This window comes from Pinus tabuliformis, chromosome J (assembly GCF_031772625.1).
Source record: "Pinus tabuliformis cultivar Carrire ecotype Pingquan chromosome J, CPIR1, whole genome shotgun sequence".
NCBI lineage: Eukaryota > Viridiplantae > Streptophyta > Pinopsida > Pinales > Pinaceae > Pinus > Pinus tabuliformis.
In genome coordinates, this window is record NC_142295.1 from 630977267 (window position 1) to 630995349 (window position 18083).

Sequence of the window (18083 nt, forward strand, 5' to 3'; positions counted from 1 at the left end):
GCATTCATATGAAAACCAAGGACTTTCCGTACGACAATCAATCTTCCCGAATGCTGTGTTCGGTGCATTACGGCTTGTGAGGTGGCACACATGACTTCCTATGGATAAAGGATGATAACCTAGTGGGGTCTCCCCATATACTCGACGGTACGTGGGAGCTCAAATCTGTGCTAGACCACTATTGCGTCACGGAAGGAGGAATCACCCAACCTTAAGTGAAACAAAGCGACTAGGTTTAACGACGCCAGAGCACGTCTCTAGCCTAGACCTCTAAACAGTGTGCGTTATGTTCCAATGCAATTTTAGGTTCATTTAGTTCATTTTAAGGCTGATCTTGTATTAGGTTTTAGTTTTCAGGCCTTACCATATGTAATCTTTCAAAATTCCCTAAATGCAAACTATATGCCAAAATATGTCATTTCATTCAATGAATGCTAGTTACGAGAGGGTTGGAGGGCTTTCATGCAAACGAAATGATCACCAAACAACAAATAACTTCCATAATGCAGCTAATGGAGATTAACAAACTTTTCTTTGAGATCATTAATCACTAATCAAAATGAAAAGCTTCTAATTCTCATTAACTAATACAAAGCAAAAGAGATTTTTTTTGTTGATGGAAAAGTGCATTAAACAAACTTTGAGAAACGATAAAAAACAAATGTGGAAAACCGGTTGACCCCAAACAACTGTGATCTGTGTCCGGGTAGTGAAAATAAATCGAAACAATGTCAATATTGGTTCAACAACAATCACTTAAACAATCAACCAAAAGCAAGCAAAGAGGAAGGCTCAATAAAACCAATAGCAAGCAGTAAACGAACCTTTTCAAACGAGTAACCAAGCAAAGCTGATCCAACAAACTTGGAATAATAAAACTAGGTCACAAAGCAAAAGGGAAAGATTCGCTCAAAAAACTCACAAGAGAGTGCTTCAACCTCCAGACAGTGAAGAGCAAGTCATAAACCAAGTGAGAACAACAGGGGATAGGAAGACCAACAGGTTCAGGAGGCAGAATTGAAGAAATTCAATTCTACAGGAATCAGCGTGGGTGATACATAGCAACAATGCACTGATAAAGAAGTACGCATAGCAACAATGTGATGTCAGCACGGAAGTACACGCCTTACCCGCGATGGTCCGATTTACAGAACCGGCGCGATTGTTAGGTGTATTAACTCGATGAATAGGAGATCAAAGAAAGGGGTATGTGATGATAGGAGGACTGTTTAATTATAAACCGCGATGATGTTCAAAAACAGCCACAATCAAGCCAAAAACTCCCAAACCAAGACAGTCAATCTTTAAACAGACAAGGCATCTCCCAGACCAAACCAGGAAACCAAGAAATAGAGAACTAATCCCCAAATTTTGAAAAGAGACCAAAAACAAAAACTCAAGGAAAGAATGAACAAAAAGGGACAAAGGCCAGCTCCAAGCTCTTCAGTTCATAAACCAAACCAGAGATTGACTTAAGTGGCATTGATCTACTTCGGTAATGCAGAGTAATAACTTTTCGAAGGCTACCTGGTCGTGCTTCAGGCTTCGTCTAAAGTTTACAAATCAAACAACAAGGTAAGAATCCCCAACGGAGTCACCAAATTGTTGTGGAGGTAAATCCCCTCTGCGGACAGAGGCAATCCCTACTAGCCCAACAATCAAACAATGCTAACACGCAAGTTCCTAATTGCAAATTAAAGACCGATTATGAAGGCCTACCTAGATTCCAACACTAGTACTTGTAGAAGAGTCATTGCTCCCGTTCCTTTGCTCCAACTGGTCACAATCCCCACGATCCTCGTGAACGGACACCTGCACATGCAAAGAACGATACAAACACAAGCATAAAATCCAATAGATGCAACTATATATCAATAAGAAAGGATATAACTCAATCACCATTATAAAGACAATAAGAGTGGAACCATAATGATAGTCATCTATTATTGATAAACAAAGAAGAATACAACCATAGTTCTGACGTGAAATCCTTCTCAAGAGGGTCCAGCCAGCAAGTTCCTCAAGCATTCACCCTTGAAGATAGATCTCCCAAAACAAAACTCTCTCACTCACAAGTTTACACAATATCAAAACACTTCACAACCTTCCTTAAGCTCTCTAACAATCCCACATTTGTCACACCAGCTACCTATCAAGCTCACAACACTATCAGAAACACTCCAAAGACTATGAATTCCAAACTAGCAGCTCATAGCAATGGTGGAGGCTTAAATAGGAGAAGGAGTCTCCATGAATGGTGGGAAGATGAGCTTATCTCCAAGGAAGGTGGCTCCAATGACGAAACGGACATGACAGAGAAGGGAGGGCGACATATACAAGGCCAACAACCAGGTCTGGAGTCATCTGGAAGGCCGGTTGTTAAAACAAACTTGCCCAGACTGGATCATCGCAGGTACATAACTGTATTGGAGCGCTGACATCACTACTTCATAATGGAGAAGGTCATGTCAGCGCGAGCAAATATAAGCAATAGTCACACTGTCTCATGAAATCAGACCATCGCAGGAATCACGTGTACTTCCGGGATGGCAGCGCGTTTGGTCTGTTTTGGAGCGCTCATCAGCGCGTTTATTTTGAAAACAGTCGCGATGATGCAGAAACTTTGGCAAATTGGGTCATTTGGCAACATCAGAGAGCATGAGCATGAATGATTTGGACTCATGACATAGTAGGAAGACTGGGATGAATGCAGTGACAAATTACTGTGTAACAATACGTACACAAAAAAACATGTATAACATGCAAAAAATACCACATGTGCCCAACACAACATGTACGACATGCACATAATACCACATTTATAACATGTACATAGTACCACCTATACACAACACCACATGCACAACATGTACACAACACCACCTGCACACCGTGTACAAATCACCACATGTACACAAATCCACCTACACAATGTGTATACCACACCACATGTACACAACACCACATGCACGACATGTACATAGCACCACCTCCACTCAACGCCACATGTACAACATGTACACTGAGCTACATGCACACAAAACCACACGTACAATCATAGACACAACACCACATGTAAATAGCACCATATGTACACAACATGCACACCATGCCATATGTATGCAACACTGCATATGAAACATGCACAAAGCACCATCTGTACACAAAACTGCATATCCAACATGTGCACAACACCGTATGTACATAGCATCGCATATCCAACATGTGCATAACACCATATGCACACAACATTGCATGTCCAACATGCACACAACACCATATGTACATATATAGCACTGTATAAAAAACATGTACACAACACCATCTGTACATAGCACCGCATAAAAAAAAAATTACACAATGCCATTTGTACATAACACCTCATAAACAACATGTACACAACACCATATATACACAACACTGCATGCACATAACATCACAGGTGCGACATGTACAACATATATACGACCATAATACTGCACATCCACAGACCACACACTGACTCTACCATGCAACCTTGCTTCTAGTGTCTTACCCATGCTTCTCCTAGCATGTTGCAGATCACACTGCTTTCATTTTTCTAATGTATCCCTCAGCAAATTATGTCCATAACATAAACATAGGCATACTATAATCACATAATATCAATTCATATCCATATGATACTATCATTTTATATTTTCCAAGGTTACTCTTCCCACTTGATTCCTCATAAACCAAGAACCTGTTCATGCCATTCACCTGCATAAGAAATCATTCCTCCACAAGAATGATTCCTAATGACCATGTCAAACAACGACATATATACATATAAACATCAGCATAAAACAATCATGATCTCTGACGACCCTGTCAGACAACTTCATACCTACACACACACACACACACACACACACACACACACACACATATATACATATACATATATAGACATCATCATAATCATAATCACAACATAATTACTAGATATCATAAGGTTAAGTTTAAGAGAACTCCTTTTATCCATGCACAACATGCACAACATTGAGAACCACAATTCCCAACATAGGTAATACATGTGTTACCTTAAGCCCATTTACTTTACCTTTCCCACTACCTTTGTCATGATTATCCTGCAACCATCCATTTATCCTAATGGACCCAACCAACTCAAACGACTGTCATACTCTTGCTTCATTTGCCCTTATACATGCACCAAGCTTCATCCAGGTCTTTACATTACAATTGGGTTTCATTCAACTCTCTGTGAGCTCCATCAAATTTCCTCTTTCCCAACAATTTCCCAAGGCCCTCAAAACATAAAAGGAAATAACAAAATAAAACAAGAATAAAACCATGAAAACCAATAGCAATATGACACCACAAACAAAGTGGCATGGCCATGCACTAGACATGAATAAAACTATAAATCAAGTGCAAAGAAAAATCACAAAGCACCGAAATCATAAAACTAACAATGAACACCATGACTTAACCCCATGGCTTCCTAGTGCTTCCAAAGGAAAGCTCAAACAAAGCCTTCTCCAAGATTCCATGTCAATATCCTTTTCCATGCAATTCCCTACATCATACTACGATAAACGTACAAACATCAACGTATAAATAAACATAACAATATACTAGTTACCTTACTTTACTATGCTAAGCACATTGCCTTGTAACTGAACACATCCACACCATCTCTCAATGGACTCCAATTCCCTTGCCATATCCAGCCATAATTGGAAACTATCTATTATACCTGTCGAATACATGTTCATGAATATACCATATATCCACATAATGTCAGACATAATCAAGGTTAAGAAGAATTCCTATATGCAAAGCGCTCATTCATTTGGAATTATGGTTTCGAAACATAGCCAAAGGAATTCTCACCCAATTTGTTCCCTTTACCTTTTACCTTGCTTTAATTGAGTCTTAATTATCTACTATCACATTACATAGCTATTAGTTATATAAACAAATTAATTGTTACCTTGTCATGCTAATATCAAGCATGTTTCCATACAATTGTTCACACATGTAAGTCACATGTTCCAAAGATCAAGACATCATGTATATTAACTTGAAATCAACCTTTACCAATACTAACAACCATGTCATAATCAACTCACAATCATTAGTCATAATATTATAGCTAGCACCTAATTGCACTCAAGTACATATCAATAGTCTCAGCACATAATGAGTTATTACAACCATCTTGAAACAATATCATTCCTTCATGCAATATTATAGACACATACTCATATCATGAAATTAATTATACATTGAAACAACCTATAAACATACCATGTTAGATAAACCAAATAGAAATGAAATAATCAAACTCATATCTCAAGGTAGCTCAAGGGAGGCTATCACATTTGCATAAATTAGTCCATATTAGTACAATACAATATCACAAATATATTGAATCATACATGAATATCATAACCATAACCATATGCATAGGTCAATCTAGATTAGCATTATACATATAACATCTAGATCTTAAATAAAATGACCATAATGATCATGCATATGACCAAAATGCATATAACAACAATTTACTACGATGCATGACTATCTAGCGCACATGCATATGATCGCACAAAATAACTAGCATCTATCATGTATGTAACCACAACAACACTAGAATGATAGACATGCATATAAAAACCATTGACCAACATACCTACATGCCCCACATACAAACCTATATGACAATTTTCTCTCACCCCAAGGTCTAGTGTTGCAACCTCGCCTTGATGATGTGAGTCTCCTACTCTATCTCAGCCAACACATCAATATCATAACATAACAACAACATCATGATGACACAAACTGCATAATGACCACTGCGATGCATGCCTGACCTACAATGCATGCATAACCATAACCATGAAAATGAATGCATAACAACATATAGACACTAACAGGAATAACAAATGCATATACAACCAACAGCATTCATGACAAACACATCCCAACATCAACATCATCAACTTATACATTTCAATGCAACTGTAACAATGACCATCACCATGCATACATAACAAGTACATATACAACCTATATGCATGTATGACAACCACATTTCGTCCATCCAGTCCAAGTGTTGAACCATGCTCTGATACCACCCTATGGTATCATATATCACCCAAAGAGAATAGAAACTAGACAACACCCAAAATAATGAACCCTAATTTGATACCACTTTGTAACACCATCCTCCCACAATTACCCAAGTTTATTGATCCATTGGGGTAAATATGTGATGAAGAGTTACTATGATATGATTCAACCTCCTATATCACCTCAAGGAAGTGGAATCAACAAAAAAAAACCTTATTAACCTTTCTCAAATGCTACAAGACCCTCAAGAGCTAGACCATCCTTCCAGGTGTCCAAACCCTAAGCTAAATTGCCTTTTTAATGATCTAAACTCCCATTCACATGCATAAACCTTCATCCATGTGACTGTAGGCCTCCAGTCACATGCATAACCATTGGAAGGGTGCAACTGCAATCTTTTTCAGCCAATTATTTGCTTGATACCATGAAATTTGTGCCACCTTTTCAAGGCTAGACTCCAGGTCATTGCCCAGAACTTGATGAAACTTTCCAAAACAATAAATGACACAAGGAAAAAGCCTCTAACATGAAAATTAGTCAATAAATTTACCTAACCAAGCCTAAAAATGGCATAAATTTTGTTGAACACATTGTGAACATGTAATCTATAGATAATAAATGCATATATGAACATAAGGGTATGATACTTATCTGAAAATCACCAAGAAGATCTAATGCCTTCTCATAATAGCTGAAATAACATCTATTAGGTCATGCATTCAATAGCCATTCATTTACCGATTAAAACATGTAAAGAGCCATAGCTAAAATCTATCATGAAACCATGCTTATAACCAACATATAACCAAAATAATATTAATGATAGAACAACCATGCTAACCATATAATAACAAACACATTTACACATAATACACAAGAGGAAAAGAGCTCTTATTAATATGTGCAAAATCCAACCAATTTAGGGACTTCCATGTACCACCTAACCATAGATTGGGTTGAACCAAATATTTCTTTCAGCCAATCACCCTCATGTCATATTCCAAACATGAAAGTGGGACTTACAACAAAAACCAACTAGGGATTCCTCAGGCTTTACCACAATCCACCACAATCCATGAAGGGATTCCTAGGCCCAAGCCCTCATGTATACAACCAAGCTTTATCATAATCTCGCAAAGGGATTCCTAGGCTAAAACAAGAAACATACACTACCAAGCTTCACTGCAATCCAACCATGAACTAGTCTAGGGATCACTAGGCCTGCATAAGCATGGATACTTCCAGATCTCTCCACTTAAACTATGAGGAATTTGTCTATCTCCAGTCTTTATGCTTTACTGTATATCCCACCATTCACAACTCGAGGGCTCCTAAGCCCAATGAGACTCCATCCTCTAGGATTTACCATATATCATGTCATTCACTGGTTGAGGATTTCTAGGCCTAATCGAGGTATTTACAATCCATATTTACCACAATCCCACCTTCACTTGTCTAGGGATTCCTATGCATTGTGTTCTTCTCTTGAGACCACCCAACTCAGTTTTGAAACCATCCAGCAATCCAACTCAACTAAGTAAGAGAAACCCCATCACACCATGGCTATCCGGAAATGGAAAGGAAAGGCTTAAAATCACTGTCACACCAGGCAGAACCCATTCCAGTGGAAACATGAGAACAAAATACACACATGCATGTAACATGCAACTTGATACCTACAAGTAATCCTGCTATAGACGCTTGATCTAACTCTTCCTTGCTTGATCTTTTCCTTCTTTGTCCTTCCTTTGATTTCCTTGATCCAATGCTAGAGTGATTCAAGAATACTTTAAGTGTGTAAGAGTATGAGAGAGAGAGAGAGAGAGATCCAAAACTAAATTGTCAAAAGATAAACTAACAAAGGCCATGAACTGATCCTCAGAAGCCTTTTATTAATGAGGCCTCTAATTTCTTCATTTTCCTTCATTTTTCCTTCAATTTCCCTCTCATGAAAATATGTGACCTTCCACCTTCATTTTCTCCTATTTTCTATTATTTTCATAAATAAAATGCCAATTAATGCCTCTTTCCTTTCGAAAGCCTTTTCCATTGCCTTTGCCAATTTTCTCTTGCCATAATAAACCAAATAAATACTTTCTAGGATGTTTTTCCCAACATTCAGCTTGGAATACATGTCCCATGACCTTGGTCTTATATATATATATATATATATATATATATATATATATATATATATATATATATATATATATATATATATATATATATATATATATATATATATATACACATACATGAATTTTTAACTAGGGGTTGTTACATACAACATCCGTTGTTACAACATATTCTTCTCAATCTACTGTTACCTATGTTTGTGCTTCTCAATTCATTTTCTTGTTCCCCTAAGTGTTGGTGTAGTGTTGGGTGGCAGAAACACCTCTTGGATTGCCCACTTTCAAGCTTTGACAAGCAATATGAAATGGATTTCTAGGCCCTCAATTTTCTCCTCAAGATGCTACATCTCCTCCAAGGCCACAAAGTCAGTTTTTTTGATAACATATGATCCATAAATAGTAGGCCTACGATCTATTTACCTCATTAACATGGATCATTTTTAAAATAAACATAAAAGAAAAAAATGATGTCTCTAAAACTCAATGAAATTTTCCAATGCAATTCTTTTACAAAACTAGAACTTTGTCAAGTCAAGTTCAAGGATCCTTTGTTAGTCCAAGTGAGTTAGAGGATCCTAACCATGATGCATGGTTGTAATTTATGTAATCAATGCTAAACCTTCCACTTGTATACAATTAACCCAAAGAAACATTTGATGGGATCAATGCTCTTGATCAACAAAGGGCATAATCAACTATGTTTGCATTAGGTTTCAAGCCTAATTCCAAATGGATTCCAACACCATTCTAATTCATCAATAAGAGGTTATTTCATAAGGAAGTTCTATTTATTTAGTTGAAAATTGCTGAAACATCTAAAATACATAGGTTTAGTAGTGAATAGAGGTACATCATGTTGAATATGTGAAGCGACCAATGCCAATTTATATATTCTTTGGATTATCTTAATTTTGACTTGACCCCTAATTACAATCCCTAGAAAACTCCACCTTGAAAATGTTGGTCAAATTGTTAAGCATGAACAAATAATTTGCAACAATGATCTATATGGAAATTGTTTACCTTATAGACATTGCAATGAAAAATCAACTTATAGTTTTAGTACAAAACTATAGCATCCCTTTAGGACAACCCTAGGTCACCTCTACGTCACCTTCATTTCCTTCATCTTTAGACTAAAGTCAAGTTATTTCATCCCCCCACAAGTCATTGACGTTTTTTGATCTCTAAGCCTAAGCCTAGGGTGGAACAATCCCTCTATCTCCTAGCTATTCTACAAGTGAGCTTCAAACACAACCACTTCTCTAGGAAGTGACATAGATGAAGGGAAGCTCCCTTTCACCACTTCTTTCAACTATAGAGTCAGCACTATTAGTTGCAATTGCACTTGTACCATTCCTGCCAATCCTTATTCTCCACCTAAAGTTGACTCTAGTGTCATTCCCCATAGCTATTTCATCTTCAACACCTTTACTACATATAGCTACTCAACATTGAAAGGAAACATTGATCATCCCTTCACTTGAGTGTGGAAATGTAGTGTATATATAGCACAAAGTAGAGAGGGTTTGCACTTAAGATTATATAATAGAAATTACAATTGATAATTAAATTGTATAAAAAGAAATTATGATCTTCACTAACGTTTATTAGAATTGTTGAATGCTTTACATCATTGGAATGTCATCTTAGTTTTAACTTATTTTAAATTTTATTATCATATGTTCACTTTGATATGATTTAGTATGATTATCGTTTCATTTCATATGTTGTAATATTAGATATATAACTTAGAAATTAATTATTGCATGAAATAAATAATATATTTTCATTCTAAATGTTTTTTTTACAGAACAAGAATCGTTCAGAAGATATGAATGATCCTCATCACATAGATCGAGATCATGTTGGGTCCAGTGATGAGATGGAAGATGATTCTCATGATGACACAAATGTACATGACAACGAGGCTGATGTCAATACAGATGATGATGATGATGATCATGAAGATCATCTTCACGTTGGTGATGATGATGATGATGAGCCAGTTGTTTGTAGTAGCTAGTGACATTCATGATCATATAGACCACATCATGGATCATTTTTTTATATATTGTTATGATGTTGATTTTCATGGTTACTATCATATGTATCATTTTCATAGCCTCTAGTACCATATTATTATTTGTATCTTTTTGACATGTATAATTTTGACTTATATCCTTTAGACATGATGTATCATATTGAATTGTATAATTTTGACTTACATAATTTATCATTTTTATTTATATCATTTGTACGTGATGTAATTTTTTGAATTATGTCAACTATTGGGCATGTATCTTTTTTGCATGTTATTTATCTACTAGTATATGTGAATTTCACTTCTTTTAGTTATATATGATGATGATCTTATCAGTGTTAACTCGTCAATTTTTATATATTGAAAGTGGTTGATGATTTGGATGCATATTTTGGTTTTGATTTACTTCTCATGATGGATGTTGTCAAAATCACTTAAATTACATATATTTGACTCACTTGTTTTAATTATATATGACGATCATGTTACAATAATTGTTTTGTTATTTTATATATATTGGATGTTGTAGATTCTATTTTGATGGACATTTAATAAGTATAGTAATGTTGTTAATTTGTATGGATGTTTGTTTCCCTAAAAATTCCTTATAAATGTTATCCTAGATCCGTCTTCAACTTTGAGACCTGCAAGCGTGCCCGTTCAAAATGATGAACCTTAGAAGTAATGGCCTTACCATGCAGGGAATCAATTGTTGAATTGAGACTTCTGTGATCCATAATAGTTATAAGAAGAGCTTCGGCGTAATTCACATAATGAAAGACTTTTGTCGACGCGTTTCGAGCTAGCAAGTGTGGCTCATCGTCAGGACAAGTTGCTGACGATAAGCCACACTTGCTGGCTCGAAACGCGTCGACAAAAGTCTTTCATTATGTGAATTATGCCGAAGCTCTTCTTATAAATGTTATCCTATAAAATATTTCAAATGCATTCATATGACTTATTGTATAATCATATAAGTTATTTAAGAAACATGATATCTTTAACTAATTAAATTGGAATAAAACATATCAATTTAACTATATGCAAAACAATAATCATTTTTGGAAGAAAAATTGGAAGCCACACAAGAAGCAAAACTAGAAGCAAAATGGACAGAAAAAAGGGAAGTGAAACTAGAAGAAAAATGGAAATAAAAACTGGAAGCAAAATGGGAAGCAAACCTAGAAGCCAAATTAAAAGTCAAACTGTAAGAAAATCCCGACACTAAACCTGACGCTATTCCTAGCACTTGGAAGCAAAAAAAGAAGCAATAATGGAAGCCAAATCATAAGAAAAATTGTAAACCACACTAGAAGAAAAAATGGAAGAAAAATGAGAAGAAAAATTGGACGCAAAACAAGAATCCAAATTGGAAGAAAATCCTAGCACTATTCCTGGTGCTTAGCATTGGAAGAAAACCCTGGGGTTCTTCCTAGCGCTATTCCTAGTGCTTAAACCAATGCTAAATCTAGTGCTAAAACTAGCACTAAAATTGGTGCTAAATCTAGAATTATTTTTCTGACACTATTATAGGCAATATTTTTGGTGTTATTTCCAGCACTAAATCTAGCGCTACAAAAAACATACCTAGTCGTGCCCATTTTTGTACCAAAAACGGTGTCCAATTCCTAGACTGAAATACACTAAATATCGATGTTATTTCCCTATTCTGTTGTAGTTTAATTAAGATATTTTGAGTCAAAGTGTTTCTTTATTTGGTATTGGGGGAACTTGTTTTTCTCTTCATGCTAGAAGTGTTGCAGCTACAACTATATGGTAAAGAAAGAAACGAATCAACTAAGGTACTGTGAAAGGACCGGGAAGGTACTTCCTTAAATAAATAAAGTGGGTTTCACTAAACTCATTGAACTCTAGGATTATTCATTGAATTCCCCCATGATGTTACAATAGTACTACATAGAAGAAGCTTTGTAACCAAGCATGGAAGGAGTCCATACTCATCAGTAGTGCCATGGAGTTACTTGTAGACCTAATTTATAGCTAAACCCTTCTCACTGATGCCATTTACTAGAAGAAGGACCTAGACATGGTAGGCATTTAATGGCTCTCCCAGATTCTGCCTTATCATGATTGGGAAAGGGAGTACATCTTGACCAAGAAATTATCTTGGATTGTCCCTCCTAGACCAATTGGAGGTAGTAGGTACGGAGGAAGGCCCACCTATTCCCTATTGTGATGCCCCTCCTCGTGACATCAATAGGAAAGGTGGTGAGGAGGTGAAACTGTCTTGGACTGTCAGATCGGGTAGTAGGGATGTGGTCTATTAGATGCGAGCTCAGAACCTTGAGTCATAACCCTGATTGCATCAGTCCCAGCATGGGTTAAACGACATTCAAGTCACAGTGGCACAAACCATATATCAGGATGTTGAGGGAGGAGATCCATCAAATCAATGGTTGTGCAACGATCCATAAATGGCGGTGTGGGGGTAGGGGTCAGGGTCTAAAGGCGGGGATTGTTAATTATGGATGATTAATCATGGATGGTAATAATGTTAAGTACACTCAATTTAAATAATTAACTATACACCTATAAGTACAAGAATAACTATTATATATGTATATGCAAAAACAAAACAATGGGAAAAACAATATGGACAATTTTATTGCGACCAATACCCCACTCCTCTAACAGAACCAAAGGAGTTGGATCTGCAGTGACACCCTGTACCATTTGGTGGGAGTAGTGGGGGGGGGGGTGTTACACAATATTAATCCTAAAATAAGAGTACTTTTACATGTTTGGTTATTGAGTTGCATCAATGTAATAAAATAGAAAAAATACTAAACTAATTGAAATGTAGAGTGTTGAAACTATATTATATAGCTACAAGAAGTACCTAGTAGAGGAGGGGGCCCTACCTCCTTAGGAATGGAATTGGTTGTAAAATAAAAATAGAGTTAAATAATCACCACAACATTTTAAAAAATGAAATGGAAATGAAACAAGATATTATATTAGGAACTCGAAATGCAAATTACAAACAAAGTCTCTCTCTCTCTCTATTCTTCTTTATTCTTTGTCTCGCCTAGGGCTCAAGTAGAGTTTATTTTTTATACATATTACTTTCTAATCATCAAATTATGTAGAAAATCTAGGGGTAACTATGATAGTATTTATATCCTCATATTTTTTTCCCTTTGTTATAATAATTTCTCAAAAAAATATAAAATACAAGATAATGTTGAGTTTCTTAATTTTGTAACTAATAGTAGATGGGTCACTTACCTAATGTGATCAAATTCTCTTTATTGGAAGATCCTCAACCTCTATTGCTTTGATTTGTTGGAGACACAATTTGCTAGGATATTGATTGTCGACACCTAGAGTTTAAGAAACTATTGAGTTGTGTCTTCAACTCAAGAGTTACAATATTTATGTCCAACTATTAATTGTCATTGAGTTCAGTAATGCTCTGTAGGTTAGTTGCAACACCAAACCTCAAGTGAGTTATAGCATTAATCCTAAGTGAGTTGTAACATCATACTTCAGATGAATTGTAGAAACAAACTTCAAGCAAATTGTAATGCAAGATGAGTAATTTATAGCATTGAGAAAAGTGTGTTGCAACATTAGTTTCAGGGCATGTTATTGCATGGACATTACAATATTGAATGTGTTGCATCATGCTTCTAAGTAACATTAGTGTTGCAATAGTGTGCTTGAGGGAGTTGTAGTAGTGGGTCATAATTATTTTGTGGAAACCTACAGGATTTCCAACAACACCCTCATATTCTTATAATGAAACTCATAGTATTGTAGCATCTACACCTATACAACCTTCCCAAATTATCTTCGCATGATTTCCAAAAACTATCATAAAGAAGTAAAATCTTCCCTACACAAGAGTAAACATGAAAATGGAATAATCATAGGATAACTATAATTTGATAGAAAATGCAATATTGTAGGAAAAAAGGGCAATGAGATGAAATGGAAATTAAAAAGGATGTGTAAAAAGGTAATGGATAGATGCTAAAAATATGTCGATTTAGGCACTCGTAATCTCCCCCCCTTCCTTGCATATAATTTCACAATAGGCCATTTAACTCTTTTTTTATGCTTCCAACCATGATTCAAGATCTATCTTAGCAACTTCATCAAAATACTCAAACAATAGCTAAACTACCTCTTTCTTGTTATTCCTAGCATATTTTTTTACTAATTTCTTCCTTTTACAATCTCGTGTACCTTCGAATGTGCTTACCAAGTTTCCCTTGCGCTACTCAGATGCCAATTTTATCTGCAAATTCAATTCTTGACTTTACCTAATTTGTGAGGTGTCAGATACCACCAATTATACACTCTCTCTCAATAATTTCTTACCAAGATACCATAACTCTTTATTTTTCTCATCAATATTTTTTTAAAATAAATAGTAAAAACTTACAACAAAAGATCTTAAATATTACAAAAGGCACAACATATCTCTAAGAAAATATAAGAAGGAACCTATAACATTCTTGGGCATCTCCTTACATAACTCATAAAATGTTTTTACTAACTTGATCAAATATGATTAGCAACAAAGAAAATAATACAACCTTTCCTGATTGTAGGCATGTTAACTGACTTAAATAACTTGAAAGTAGAGCATAAAACCATGCAAATCGCACCATTAATTTTCTCCCTTCACATGTAGGTTTCTTGATGATATAGATGCTCTCTCCTCCTAAAATGTAGGTTTCTGGCACTAAACCTATAAATCTGAAACAACAAAAATGAAAACAACTTGAAGCATAGAGTGATTTACACACTCTAATGCATCTTCCAAACTCACGAGGGGACTAATGCCACAAGATATTGAGGGATATTTTATTGTTGCATAAAACCTTTTTTTTGCAAGCATATCATTTTAAGGGAGAGAAAAAAAATGTGTTCACTCCTCATACAATAGTAGGTAGCTTCTCAAAAGGCGTAAAATCCTCCACATATTAAAAACATTAACTGATTCAATGCAATTTTCACCTTTCCTTTCAATGCTACAAAATCTGCTATGAAAACTCAAAAACGACCTACTATGAAAACGATTCCACACCTGCGTGAACTTTGAAAAAAATAACTTCTTATAGTGATTCTTAATAACACTTACGTTTGTTTTTTTTCAATAATATAGTTTCCACAATGTTCACAATGAGTCAAAAACTTTATGTAGTGTAGAGGTCTACTTTCTAAATATATAGTTCCTGAAATTCTTAATGATTTTGGGAGCCTACTTTATAAATACAATTAGTTTCCATTACATATTTTTCTAGAATTTTTACATAATCTAGAAATTCTATAGACTTTATAGACTTAGAAAATTACATTTTTAAGATACCATGAGATGCCCCTGCATCACTTCCCTACTTCATGGGTATGATAATAAAATTTATTTCTTCAACCTCCCTCTGACAGTCTATTCCTTTCTCCCTAGACATGTCATATTATTTCTGATAATTTGTGGAAGGTAGAAAAATCATTGGGTGGTGGAAGTTGAGACCTACCCAATGATTTGCACAATCATCCATGCATTTAATATATCATCGCACTCAATGCTTATTCAAAGCAACTACAAGGTTGCTAGGGATAAATGGATCCTTTTTATGTATGTATTATGTGGATCTCCTTCAACATTGAGTGCATCCTTTTACAGTTGTACTTGATAATATCTCAACTTGTGCTCTACAATTTTTAATGACCTCTTCTATGTTTTGGGCTATAAACTATACATGTTGTAAGGATTTCACCCATCTATAAAGTGAAAGGAGGACATACTTAAGCCTATACCACTCCTCTCTCGTCCACATATTGCATTTCAAGTTACTCTCTACTACCTAATAAGAAAATGAGTAGTCAATGTGGTTGTTCAGGTAAGATGTAAAAGTTGTTAGCTAAACATCTCCCACAAAATGGTTAGCATTCCAAATTGGGTCAAGATGAAACAAAATATTATTCTAGAGTAAATCGCATGACAGGGTCTTTCCTAATTAATGAAAAAGTAGTAGGTTTCCAAGAACGTGTTGGGGGAGGTGATGTCATATGGTTTTGAGGTCATGATGGAGTTTCTATTAAACAAGAAGTGTTTCCCTTGTAAGCACATGTTGTGGATAGGGGGAGGAGCCCTACATCTAAGTGCATATTCTACCAATAGACCAAGTTGAATCTTCTCGATTTCTATATTTTCCGCATGCTTCTAGAGTTTGATGGTTTACTCAATGTCTTCATTCAATTCCTTTTTCCATTGTTCCCATTTGGGTTTTTGGGCTTCTAAGTATTCTACCATATTTCCCTGAGGTATCTTACAATGTTTTGGTGCTACTTGAATTTTTTTTTCCCTATTTATTGGTAGCCACCACTTATTTCCACCTTTCTTCCTTAGCTTTTTTGCATTTGTCTTGAACAACTTAATCCTTCATCAAACTAGGATTTGTCATAGTGGAAATTTCTAACAATTGCAGTCCTTTATTATTCATTCTAGCATCTCTCTATTGGATTTATTTTATATTTGTTTTTTCTTAGGATATATACCCTATGGAAGAGGTTCCTACTCTTCTCTTGTGTAAAGGAAGATTGGTTCCTGATCAAGGAAATCTAGTCCCTCAAAGGATTGATTTCCTCTCAATTTTTTCCTAAAAGCTTGATTTTGTTTTGCAAATTTCTATGCTTTCTCTGTAAAATTTTATTTTCTTGATGATATATGAATACAAGGGAATGAGAGAGAATACACCTACTAGTTTCTCATTAGGCTTATAAATATTATTCAGGCTCTAACTGGCAGTCTTGATTTTCTCAGTTGCAAGCTTTTCTTGCACCTCTGCCTCAACCCGTTCTTCATTTATTTGCTCCTCTTGCATTGCAAAAAAAACTCATGGTTCTCCTCCCATTGCTTCTTGTGGTTCATAATTATCCTTTTCTTCTTTAGTTACCCTTTCTAATTCTTGTGTACAAGCAGGTGATTTCACCTTATTTTCACTTTGTATCCTAACATACACTTCCTCTATCATGACAGTTACAGTAGGTGTCTCTTCTTCAACCTCCATTCCTATTGGTTCTTATGGTGTAGTAGGGGTTTTAATTTCCTCTTAATTTTCCACCCCTATTGGTTCTTGTGTGATAGTAGGGGTTGCAAATTCCTCTTCAATTTCCACCCCGACTAGTTCTTGTGTTGTAACCGGGGCTAAAATTTCAAAGCTAGGGAATATCCCTTCTCCTATGGTGTACTTGGTTCTCTTATTTTTTGGGATGACTGCATGTCATCTCTGCCCCTACTACAAGCCCTTAACGAGTTCTATTATATGGTTTCTTGGATGTTGTGGCCATAAAAATAATTGATGTAGTTGCAGTAGAGGGTTCTCCTGATGTTTTAACAACAATATTAGCTAATGGAATTGCAACATCTAGATCTCCAATGATAGTCTAGTTGGAACCTTTACCCATTACTTCATCCTAGTTGTGGATCTCCCATTGGAGGGTATGTTCCACTAGTAGTTTGATCAAGTCATGATGTGAAAGAGCATCTCTAGGTATGTTATACTTTTGCACATTGACCTTCATCTACTGAAGTGTCCTCTACAAAATATGGCATATTGAAAAACCTATGATTCCTTAGGTGATCCAATAGCCTTATATGTTGCCAACACATGACTCCATGGCACTCCCCATAGGTGAAGTAACTTTGGATAAGAAGAGCTATGTCATTCCACGGTGTTGGCAGAGGTTTTCTATCAAAATCACTCCCTTTCTTGATAAAATCCTCCCCTATTTCAAGGAACATTTCCATT